Source organism: Bombina bombina, chromosome 9 (assembly GCF_027579735.1).
Source record: "Bombina bombina isolate aBomBom1 chromosome 9, aBomBom1.pri, whole genome shotgun sequence".
Classification (NCBI taxonomy): domain Eukaryota; kingdom Metazoa; phylum Chordata; class Amphibia; order Anura; family Bombinatoridae; genus Bombina; species Bombina bombina.
Window position 1 is genome coordinate 283,946,939 of NC_069507.1, and position 13,483 is coordinate 283,960,421.

General features: G+C 38.3%; 1 protein-coding gene across 1 annotated transcript in view; it reads left to right on the forward strand.

Annotated features, from left to right (window-relative positions):
• The window catches only part of GPR162 (G protein-coupled receptor 162), a 210,212-nt gene that overhangs the window by 70,971 nt on the left and 125,758 nt on the right, over positions 1–13,483 (forward strand). The window lies entirely within an intron of this gene.

Sequence of the window (13,483 nt, forward strand, 5' to 3'; positions counted from 1 at the left end):
GAGCGCAAACGATTGCAAAAACCCTTGCGAAATCGCTTGCACACCACTTGTAATCGAGCCATAAATAAAGTGTTATACTGTGTATTTACTGTAAACCTTTCACATTCCAATGTTCTGCATATAGCAGAATATGTTTTATGTATTTATAAATAGATATTCCTTTATATATTTGTATACATCTATACCTATATATAATCATCTATATATATATATAGGTATAGATATATTTCTTTCATATAGGTGGCGAGAGTCCATGAGCTGTTCCGTATGGGATATACATTCCTACCAGGAGGAGGCAAAATTTCCCAAACCTCAAAAGCCTATAAATACACTTCCCACCTCCCTCACACCTTAGCTTTTAATTTTGCCTCCATTGGAGGTGGTTGAAGCATGATGATGTGCTTGATTTCTTCAGTGAAAGGTGCTTCAGAGCTTATTGAAGCCCGGTTCCCCTCAGAGTACAGTGCTTGTCAGAGGGATGTGATTGGAGTACTGCCCTATGGTGCTATGTTTTCGGCTTATGGGAAATCCTTCATAGGCTCTCTGTAAATTCGGTCGCAGGGACTCGTCTTCTGCCTTCCTTTACAGATCAAGGTTATACTCCTATTCCATTAGCCCTGCTTATATGTTTCAGTACTGGTTTGGCTGTCTGCTAATAAGTAGACGAGTGTCTATGGGTAGTATGTTTTATAGACGAGTGTCTATGGGTAAGTATGTTTTATAGACCAGTGTCTATGGGTAAGTATGTTTTATAGACCAGTGTCTATGGGTAAGTATGTTTTATAGACCAGTGTCTATGGGTAAGTATGTTTTATAGACGAGTGTCTATGGGTAAGTATGTTTTATAGACGAGTGTCTATGGGTAAGTATGTTTTATAGACGAGTGTCTATGGGTAGTATGTTTTATAGACGAGTGTCTATGGGTAAGTATGTTTTATAGACGAGTGTCTATGGGTAGTATGTTTTATAGACGAGTGTCTATGGGTAAGTATGTTTTATAGATGAGTGTCTATGGGTAAGTATGTTTTATAGACGAGTGTCTATGGGTAAGTATGTTTTATAGACGAGTGTCTATGGGTAAGTATGTTTTATAGACGAGTGTCTATGGGTAAGTATGTTTTATAGACGAGTGTCTATGGGTAAGTATGTTTTATAGACAAGTGTCTATGGGTAAGTATCTTTTATAGATGAGTGTCTATAGGTAAGTATGTTTTATAGACTAGTGTCTATGGGTAAGTATGTTTTATAGACTAGTGTCTATGGGTAAGTATGTTTTATATTTTTTAATAGACACTCACAGCTTCAGTGCCCTCCACTAATATTGGCACCTTTGTTAAATATGAACAAAGAAGGCAGTGAAAATGTGTCTTTATTGTTTAACCTTTTGATCTGTTGTTAAAAAAATACACAAAAATACTCTGCTCTCATGGATATCAAACAATTGCAAACACAACACAGGTTTATCCCAAAAAAAAAGACTTTGTTAAATACATGTGTGGCACAATTATTGGCACCCCTATTAATTCATATTAGAAAATATATTTAAAGTATATTCCAATTGATATTTTACATTTTTTAGTACACCTGGGTGACTAGGAACAGGGAATTGATCATTCATGACTTCCTGTTTTACAGAGGTTTAAATATGAGGTAACACATAAGTCAAATTCCCTTAGTCATTCATCACAATGGGTAAGACCAAGGAATATAGCTGTGATGTGCGGCAAAAGGTTGTTGAGCATCACAAAATGGGAAGTGGCTATAAGAAAATAGCAAAAGCATTTCCACCATCAGGTCAACTGGAAATGTTATGTATCTGGAAGAGGACGTGTGCCAATATTGTCTCAACACACTTTGAAGAGGATGGTTCAAGTGGCCAAAATATCTCCAAGGATCACAGCTGGAGAATTGCAGAAGTTAATTGCGTCTTGGGGTCAGAAAGTTTTCAAAACTACAATCTGACGTCACCTACTATTACCACAAGTTGTTTGGAAGGGTTTGAAGAAAAAAGTCTCTTCTCTCATCAAAAAACAAACTCAAGCGTCTTCAGTTTGCCAGACACCACTGGAACTTCAAATGGGATCAGGTTATACGGTCAGATGAAACCAAAATAGAGCTTTTTGGCAATAAACACCAGAGGTGGGTTTGGTGCGCACAGATTGGTAGCCATTTGGAAAAGTACCTCATGCTCACGGTTAAATATGGTGGTGGCTCTTTCATGTTTTGGAGCTGTTTTCCTGCCAGAGGACCTGGACGTTTTGTTAAAATACATGGCATCATGGACTCTATCAAATATCAACAGATATGAAATGAACACCTGACTGCCTCTGCCAGAAAGATTAAATGTGCCATGTTTGATCTTCCAGCAGGACAATGATCCAAAACATACATCAAAATCAACACAAAAATGGTTTATTGACCACAAAATCTATGTCCTGCCATGGCCATCCCAATTCCCTGACTTGAACCCCATAGAAAACCTGTGGGGGGATCTGAGGAGTCCACCAGCGTTGACCTTGAAATTTGAAGGATCTGGAGAAATTCTGTATAGAGGAATCCCTTGCCATGTATTCTCCAACCTCATCAGGCATTATAGGAGAAGACTCAGAGCTGTTATCTTGGCAAAGAAAGTATTGACTAAAAGGGTGCCAATAATTGTGCCACACATATATTTAACAAAGATATTTTTTTTGGATAAACCTGTGTTGTGTTTGCAATTGTTTGATATCCATGATAGCAGAGTATTTTTGTGTATTTTTTGAACAAATGATAAAAAGGTTAAACAATAAAAACAAATGTTCGCAGCCTTCTTTGCTCATATATACCAAGGGTGCCAATATTAGTGGAGGGCACTGTATGTTTATGGGCACTTTTGAATGTTTAAAAGTTTAACTATATATATATGGCCCTGGGACAGATATTTACTATTCCCTTTCCCTTTTTTTCATGTGTACATTTTTTCAAATGCGCAGGTCAAATCCGACGCATAACATACTTGGGTTTGCGCACCATAGTAAACACAGGAATCGCACATCAAAATGAATGCAAAACCTTTGAAACCGACACTTAAAATGCTTGTCGGGTTAGATCGCCATAGTACATGCACCTAAGATTAGATCGGAAGCATGCGTCAAAATTGACGCAAGCCTTAAAAAAAACGACATCATGTCATAGAATGTGCACGTTGGACTAACACACGCATCAACGCATGTGCCCATGTCGAACACTAGCGCACCTTTTTTTCCAAATAAAATGGTGACTTAAAATTGTTCACACTGACAGTTACTGCTTACCTAAGCTGCATTTGCTTAGCACTTTAACATCCATGCTACACTATTTAAAGTGGGCATATTTTTTCCTTTCCTCAAAAAGCTTGCCTTAAGAGGGTTGTAATAGTAATTATTGTATTAATTTAACTAATTTGTTCGCCATAATGGAGCAGCACCAATCTGTCCCTAAATTCACCATAGGAACTAAGTCTACTGAACACCTTTCTACCAAAGCTAAGTGTGCTTATTGTAAAACTACTGAAGTAGCTTTTTCAGCTCAATTTTGTGACTCATGTTTAGATTTTTTGTCGCATACCGATCGATCTAATGATGTTTCTATGTGTACTAACACACCTGCTGCCCTCTCCTTACAGATAGATGCAGATGGAGTACCTCAAGAAATTAAAAAATTAATTACTACCGCCATCACAAAGGCCCTGGCTGCACTACCGCCTACAAATAAGCAAAAAAGGTCAGTTCAAATTTTACCTTCCACGAGTAATGTAAGTCCTGACCTACAAAATACTGAAGTATCTTCAAACGATTAGGATTCCTCTTACAGTGAGGCTCCCTCATCTGAAGTAGAACCTGATCATTTTTCCTTATTTAAAATTGAACATATATTCGTTCTCTTTTAAAGGTCTTAGTCACTTTAGTGATTGAAGAATCTAAACTTCTGATGATAAACCCTGTATTCGTTTAAATTCAGTATAAAAAATTGTTGTCAATCTCCCTGAGATGTTCCCTATACCTGATTAAATCCTGGAATGCTGACATGGTATCTAAAACTAGATTAATGTCCCTTTCTTTACAAGGAAAGAAACTGTTTGGGTCTCAACTGGATTCTATTATTTCTACTATTACTGGAGGTAAAGGAGTTTTTCTTCCTCAAGACAAAAAGTAAAAAATGTAAAGCTCCTAATCGTTTTCGTTACTTTCGTCAGAATACAGAACTGAAAACTGATTCCTCCCTTAAACCCTCTGTTGTTGTCTGGAGACACACTTCAAATTGGAACAAATCCATTCAGAATAAGAAATCTAATTCAGCCTCTAAGACCACATGAAGGTACCACCTCAAAAACCCTGGATTCAAAATATTATTTCTCAGGGATATCAAATTGGATTCAAAATAAGACCTCCGATAGGAAGGATTTTTCTAACCCATATTCCAAAACACCCAATAAAAGCTCAAGCCTTTCTTCAATCTGTCTCAAATCTGGAATATATGGGAGTAATTATTCCAGTTTCTTTGCAGGAAAAGGGGACGGGATTTTATTCAAATCTCTTTATTGTACCAAAGAAGGAAAGCTCTTTCAGACTAATTTTGAATCTGAAAACTCTAAACAATATTGTAAGAATATCAACTTTCAAAATGTAAACTATAAGGACTTTTTTGTTTTCTGCTGTCAGTGTATGGCCGGGTTATAATACAATATATTTAATAATTATTCTTTCAAATAAACCCCCAATAAAAATGCATATACAAAACAATAAAATTAATGTGAATTCCTAAATTCTTTATAGTAGTTAAAATTTATAGACACTTTGGATTATATTTCTAGAAAACCAGATATGAATCAATACTATACAAGTTTAAACTGTTACAATATTCTTTACACAGCAAACCAAATGTACCTTTAGAATTAGCCTTATTCACAATTGAATTGCATTACCTCACCACAATGAAATATCAGAATCTTCTGTTATTAACCAATAACTCTTGTTCAATGCTCAATATGGATTACCCACTTACTATGCTTAAATAATAACTACCAGGGATATAATCACAATAACCAGTTTATGTACAGTTCTGAAAGAGTTCACTATAATAACTGACTTATAAATCTGGAGCATAAAACCCTATCTAATAAATAAATTATTTAGCAATAATGACTAGTTAAGACTACACAGGACTATGAAACCCAAGCTTAAAATACTGAGTGCCCCTTTAAATCTATTAACTGCAATTTGACTGTAACAATAATGAATGTATTTGCTTTAAAATATCAAATTATATACTTAACAATTTATTATACTTTGCCAGGTCACCAGATTGAGAATTCAGTTAATATCCAAATATATCTATCGTCATATGCTTAGAGGAATTATGCACATTTGTGAGAGAATTCATCTTGGTAGTCTCTTATCCACAAAGAGTGTCCCAACGTATTGTAGTTCGCACACTGGTTTCTCTTATAGGCAAAATGGCAGCCAGCAGAATTGCAATAGTTACCAGCCAAAATTTTTCCACCAAGATTTGGAATACACAGAATATAGATGACCATTTTTTTTAAAGTAATTTGCCTTTCTTTGAAATGACTGTCTGAACTTAACTAGACCAAATGTCTCACCTGGATGCATTGTAATTTTGCATATTGAGTGGGGGAGGACTGAATTGTGGCCAGTCAGGCATCTAATGTCTTATATTCAGTTTCACAAAGCAAATAATAAAAATATGAATTCTTGGTCTTATCATAAATCTATGTGTAGATAAAAATACATTCATATATATATTTAATAATACTCAGATATCTTGACATAAATCCCCCTCCCAATTTTAAATAGATGTAGGACACATGTATTTGAATTGGCTTACAGTCAGTGGTATTTGGTGAGTGTATTGACAGTATGTATCATGGACAGTCTTCTATGAAGAGAGTCAGTCATTTTTGAGCCCTTATGCTCATTTGCTAGGCATCTTTAAACTACAATATTTCTTTAGGGCATTTGGGGATATGACACTTCATTCTCCCTCTATGACTTGTAGTTGGGATCTAGGATGGCACGCTCGCAACTGATTAATATGGACCCATTTATCCATAAAAGTATATTTTTAGGGATCCTATTTTATAGGCGACTGGAGATATTTTGTCAGTAATAACAAAAGGACCCTTCCATAATGGAAGAAATTTCTTCTCCTTAACCTGATCTCTTCCAAAGTTATAAAGATAAACGTTATCATTTATTTCATATTCCTTTTTGGATGTTTTGAGATCATAATAGGTTTTAGTGGCAGGTGCTGCCTTTTTTAAATGCCTTTGAGCAAATGCAAAGGCATATTGCAGGTGCTTCCTTACGGCTAGATTTGGAGTTTTGTCGGTAACGACCCGAAAAACTAACGCCCGCGTTTTACTGGCCGCACCATAAAAATAACTCTGGTATCGAGAGTCCAAAAAAATGCTGCGTTAGGCTCCAAAAAAGGAGCGTAGAGCATTTTTACCGCAAATGAAACTCTCGATACCAGAGTTGCTTACGGACGCGGCCAGCCTCAAAAACGTGCTCGTGCACGATTCCCCCATAGGAAACAATGGGGCTGTTTGAGCTGAAAAAAAACCTAACACCTGCAAAAAAGCCGCGTTCAGCTCCTAACGCAGCCCCATTGTTTCCTATGGGGAAACACTTCCTACGTCTGCACCTAACACCCTAACATGTACCCCGAGTCTAAACACCCCTAACCTTACACTTATTAACCCCTAATCTGCTGCCCCCGCTATCGCTGACCCCTGCATTATATTATTAACCCCTAATCTGCCGCTCCGTAAACCGCCGCAATTTACATTATCCCTATGTACCCCTAATCTGCTGCCCCTAACACCGCCGACCCCTATATTATATTTATTAACCCCTAATCTGCCCCCCACAACGTCGCCGACACCTGCCTACACTTATTAACCCCTAATCTGCCGACCGGACCTGAGCGCTACTATAATAAAGTTATTAACCCCTAATCCGCCTCACTAACCCTATCATAAATAGTATTAACCCCTAATCTGCCCTCCCTAACATCGCCGACACCTAACTTCAATTATTAACCCCTAATCTGCCGACCGGAGCTCACCGCTACTATAATAAATGGATTAACCCCTAAAGCTAAGTCTAACCCTAACACTAACACCCCCCTAACTTAAATATAATTTACATCTAACGAAATTAATTATCTCTTATTAAATAAATTATTCCTATTTAAAGCTAAATACTTACCTGTAAAATAAATCCTAATATAGCTACAATATAAATTATAATTATATTGTAGCTATTTTAGGATTAATATTTATTTTACAGGCAACTTTGTATTTATTTTAACCAGGTACAATAGCTATTAAATAGTTAAGAACTATTTAATAGTTACCTAGTTAAAATAATAACAAAATTACCTGTAAAATAAATCCTAACCTAAGTTATAATTAAACCTAACACTACCCTATCAATAAATTAATTAAATAAAATACCTACAATTACCTACAATAAAACCTAACACTACACTATCAATAAATAAATTAAATACAATTCCTACAAATAACTATGAACAATGAAATAAACTAACTAAAGTACAAAAAATAAAAAAGAACTAAGTTACAAAAAATAAAAAAATATTTACAAACATTAGATAAATATTACCACAATTTTAAACTAATTACACCTACTCTAAGCCCCCTAATAAAATAACAAAGACCCCCAAAATAAAAAAATGCCCTACCCTATTCTAAATTAATAAAGTTAAAAGCTCTTTTACCTTACCAGCCCTGAACAGGGCCCTTTGCGGGGCATGCCCCAAGAAAATCAGCTCTTTTGCCTGTAAAAAAAACATACAATACCCCCCCCCAACATTACAACCCACCACCCACATACCCCTAATCTAACCCAAACCCCCCTTAAATAAACCTAACACTAAGCCCCTGAAGATCTTCCTACCTTGTCTTCACCTCAACAGGTATCACCGATCCGTCCTGGCATCCGGTGCTGAAGAGGTCCAGAAGAGGCTCCAAAGTCTTCCTCCTATCCGGCAAGAAGAGGACATCCGGACCGGCAAACATCTTCTTCCAAGCGGCATCTTTAATCTTCTTCCATCCGGTGCGGAGCGGGTCCATCTTGAAGCAGCCGACGCGGATCCATCCTCTTCTTCCGGCGTCTCCCGACGAATGACGGTTCCTTTAAGGGACATCATCCAAGATGGCGTCCCTCGAATTCCGATTGGCTGATAGGATTCTATCAGCCAATCGGAATTAAGGTAAGAATATTCTGATTGGCTGATGTATTCAGCCAATCAGAATCAAGTTCAATCCGATTGGCCGATCCAATCAGCCAATCAGATTGAGCTCGCATTCTATTGGCTGATCGGAACAGCCAATAGAATGCGAGCTCAATCTGATTGGCTGATTGGATCAGCCAATCGGATTGAACTTGATTCTGATTGGCTGATTCCATCAGCCAATCAGAATATTCTTACCTTAATTCCGATTGGCTGATAGAATCCTATCAGCCAATCGGAATTCGAGGGACGCCATCTTGGATGACGTCCCTTAAAGGAACTGTCATTCGTCGGGAGACGCCGGAAGAAGAGGATGGATCCGCGTCGGCTGCTTCAAGATGGACCCGCTCCGCACTGGATGGAAGAAGATTGAAGATGCCGCTTGGAAGAAGATGTTTGCCGGTCCGGATGTCCTCTTCTTGCCGGATAGGAGGAAGACTTTGGAGCCTCTTCTGGACCTCTTCAGCACCGGATGCCAGGACGGATCGGTGATACCTGTTGAGGTGAAGACAAGGTAGGAAGATCTTCAGGGGCTTAGTGTTAGGTTTATTTAAGGGGGGTTTGGGTTAGATTAGGGGTATGTGGGTGGTGGGTTGTACTGTTGGGGGGGGGTATTGTATGTTTTTTTTTACAGGCAAAAGAGCTGATTTTCTTGGGGCATGCCCCGCAAAGGGCCCTGTTCAGGGCTGGTAAGGTAAAAGAGCTTTTAACTTTATTAATTTAGAATAGGGTAGGGCATTTTTTTATTTTGGGGGTCTTTGTTATTTTATTAGGGGGCTTAGAGTAGGTGTAATTAGTTTAAAATTGTTGTAATATTTTTCTGATGTTTGTAAATATTTTTTTATTTTTTGTAACTTAGTTCTTTTTTATTTTTTGTACTTTAGTTAGTTTATTTAATTGTATTTATTTGTAGGTATTGTATTTAATTTATTTATTGATAGTGTAGTGTTAGGTTTTATTGTAGGTAATTGTAGGTATTTTATTTAATTAATTTATTGATAGGGTAGTGTTAGGTTTAATTATAACTTAGGTTAGGATTTATTTTACAGGTAATTTTGTTATTATTTTAACTAGGTAACTATTAAATAGTTCTTAACTATTTAATAGCTATTGTACCTGGTTAAAATAAATACAAAGTTGCCTGTAAAATAAATATTAATCCTAAAATAGCTACAATGTAATTATAATTTATATTGTAGCTATATTAGGATTTATTTTACAGGTAAGTATTTAGCTTTAAATAGGATTAATTTATTTAATAAGAGATAATTAATTTCGTTAGATGTAAATTATATTTAAGTTAGTAGGGTGTTAGTGTTAGGGTTAGACTTAGCTTTAGGGGTTAATCCATTTATTATAGTAGCGGTGAGCTCCGGTCGGCAGATTAGGGGTTAAGTTAGGTGTCGGCGATGTTAGGGAGGGCAGATTAGGGGTTAATACTATTTATGATAGGGTTAGTGAGGCGGATTAGGGGTTAATACATTTATTATAGTAGCGGTGCGGTCCGCTCGGCAGATTAGGGGTTAATCAGTGGAGGCAGGTGTCGGCGACGTTGAGGGGGGCAGGTTAGGGGTTAATAAATATAATACAGGGGTCGGCGGTGTTAGGGGCAGCAGATTAGGGGTACATAGCTATAATGTAGGTGGCGGCGCTTTGCGGTCGGCAGATTAGGGGTTAATTATTGTAAGTAGCTGGCGGCGACGTTGTGGGGGGCAGGTTAGGGGTTAATAATTATAATACAGGGGTCGGCGGGGTTAGGGGCAGCAGATTAGGGGTACATAGGGATAATTTAGCTGGCGGCGCTTTGCGGTCGGCAGATTAGGGGTTAAAAAAAAAATTCGAGTGGCGGCGATGTGGGGGGACCTCAGTTTAGGGGTACATAGGTAGTTTATGGGTATTAGTGTACTTTAGGGTACAGTAGTTAAGAGCTTTATGAACCGGCGTTAGCCCAGAAAGCTCTTAACTCCTGCTTTTTTTCTGCGGCTGGAGTTTTGTCGTTAGATGTCTAACGCTCACTTCAGAAACGACTCTAAATACCGGCGTTAGGAAGATCCCATTGAAAAGATAGGATACGCAATTGACGTAAGGGGATCTGCGGTATGGAAAAGTCGCGGCTGAAAAGTGAGCGTTAGACCCTATTTTCAGTGACTCCAAATACCGGCGGTAGCCTAAAACCAGCGTTAGGAGCCTCTAACGCTGGTTTTCACGGCTACCGCCAAACTCTAAATCTAGGCCTTAGATTCTCCACATATTGATGTGTATTGGCAGCGTTTATCAAGTTCTGGTCTGATGTACTGTAGAGTAGGTGCTGAGGTAGAACCATTCTTCTACCAGTTATCAATTCAAAAGGTGACATCTTGAAAGCACTTCTTGGAGTTGCTCTTAATGCCATTAGGACTTGAAGTAGTTTTACATCCCAGTCTTTACCCGTTTCACTCACAAACTTTTTGAGGATTTTCACAATGGACTGGTTGTAACGCTCTACACCACTACTTGAGGCAGCTGTATATGCAATATGGAGCTTTCTTTTAACCCCTAGTATTTTCCACATTTTGGTCATCACTTCGCTAGTGAAGTGGGTTCCCCAATCGGCTTTGATTCTTTGGGGCAAACCAAATCTGGAAAACACGTGGTTGATGAGCAATGCTGCGCATGTTTCAGCACTATTGTTAGGTGCACTGATGCCCTCTACCCATTAAGTGAATAGGCATGTCACTGTCAACATGTATCTGTTGCCTCTTGATGACCTAGATACTGGACCAATAAAATCAATTTGTATATCTGACTATGGCATGACCATCCCCCTTTTCTGCAATGGTGCTCTATGCGTTGGAACTGTGGACAGATTAAACAACCTTGACAGTAAGTTTGAACATCCTTCAACATATGTGGCCAAAAGGTGTAATCACGCAATATTTCATACGTGAGTTTGGCACCACGATGACCAGATGTGGGAGCATCATGGGCATGTTGAAGCATGAGACCTCTGAACTTGGTGGGTACTACCCATTGCTGGATGCCAGTTTTGGAGGTTCTAATTAACAAACCATCCTGTAACTTGAATTGTGATCTTGACTTCATTAAGATTCTAAGATCTTCCTTGCCAATACAATCATCTTTTGACATGGGGTTGCTTTCAGGATCTTGTATGTGTTTATAGAAGATGCCTACAATGGGGTCTTCTTTTTGACTTGTGATCAGGTCTTCACTAGGAGAATCCTAACTCCATTGTACCAGGTTAGGCTCACTCTGTTGTTTAACCTGGTTTCTGGTAATGGCTTCTACCTGAATTGTACCCATTAAGTGGTTAATATTAAGGAGTTCTCCAGTTATGGCTCCTTGTTTGGCTAATGAATCCACAAGATCATTGCCTTCCCTATCAGGACCTAGAATCCTGGAATGACCCTTGGTCTTTTTCCAGTGTATGGTTAAATCATTGGACACCACTAGATTATCAATCTTGCAGAACAGCTTGCCATGCTTGACTGGTTTGTTGTTACTTTTCTGCATGCCATTCCTTTTCCAAGTTGGCAGGTATTCAACAAAACTGTAACACACATAATTTGAGTCAGTAATGATCACAAATTCATGAATACCATGTTCAATAGCCATCTCAATGGTTTTTAGAACAGCAGTTAGTTCTGCAACCTGACTGGATCTTGGTCCAATGTTGAAACCTACAGAAATATTTGGAAATCCACTTGCCCAAGTTATACCAATGCCAGCGACTAGTCTGCGCTCATTTTCAATAGTGTCATGGTAAGAACAACCATCAACATATACCCAAGGTAATGTTTGACAATGGTCCTCATTGTATACCTTATACAGGGAAAGCAATTGTTCCTCCAGGAAATCATCTTTTGATAATTCTTCCCCAGGATCCTTAGCAGTACAGTCGTGGAGCTCAGCGAGTCCTTATGCGACTGGATTATTTTTATTCTGCTTGTAACGAATTTCTAAAGGCCAGCCTTGTAAGGAAAGAGTCCAAGCTGTTTTGTGGCTATTAGACAAATTTCCATCTCTTATTCTCTCACTTTGCAGATATAGCAAAGGCTGGTGGGCCGTTTCTACAATAATTTTCTCGCCCTGTATATAGCTGCAGAAATTTTGTAGAGCCCATACAGTAGATTAGAGAGCTTTTTCGCGATCGCTAAATTTTATTTCTACTGGGGATATAGTTTTGCTCGCATAAGCAATGACTTTGCTTAGTTTATCATGCTTTTGGTATAAAACAGCACTCATGCTTATATCTGTGTAACCTGTTTCTAAGAAGAAAGGTTTACCACCTTCAGGGTACGCTAAGCAAGGTGCTTGAGTGAGTTTCCTCTTCAGCTCTCTGATAGCTGTCTCTTGAGTCTCACTCCAGTGCCATTTCACGTCCTTATTTAGAACAAGAGATTGATAGTCGCACCACCAACTCAGTGAATACGTTACTTTATTGAGCCAAGACAAAAAATCAGCAACGTTTCGGACACAAGTCCTTAATCTTGCATCATTGGGGGTATTGTGCAGTGCCCCCGTGTTTGCACACCTTAAAAAGGATCCCAGGTGCTGGACTTTTGGTACTTTTGGTACTTTTCACGTCCTTATTTAGAAGAAGTAGCAGTGGTTTAGCTAATTCTGCATAATTATTAATGAATTTGCAAGAATAATTTGTCATACCCAGGAATGATCTCAATTCCTTTAAGTTAGTTAGGTTTTTAGAATTTACTATAGCTTCCACCTTTTTCTTCTGAGGATTTAACCCTTCAGAAGTAACTTCATGTCCCAAGAAGTTTACACAAGTGCGGCACCATTGAGCTTTTTGTAGGGATAATTTGACACCTGCCCTTTTAAGTTGGCTGAGGACATGTTTAAGTTCTGTGATGTGTTTTTCAAATTCTGTAATTTTGATTAAAACATCATCAACATAAGATAAGGTCCCCCTTTGCAGTGCATCAGGCATAGCCTTATGCATGAACACAGCAAATTCATGTCCAGAATTTATGTATCCAAATGGAAGTCTCTGGAATGCATACTGGACCTTTTGGAATGAGAATGCCAGCTTATACTGGTCCTCCTCATGTACCTTTATGGTCCAATATCCCTGTGCACAATCAATGGCAGTGAATATTTTAGATCCCTGCATCTGTGCTAGGCACTGGTCAATATATGGCACAGGCCAGCCAGACATGTACACTTGTTT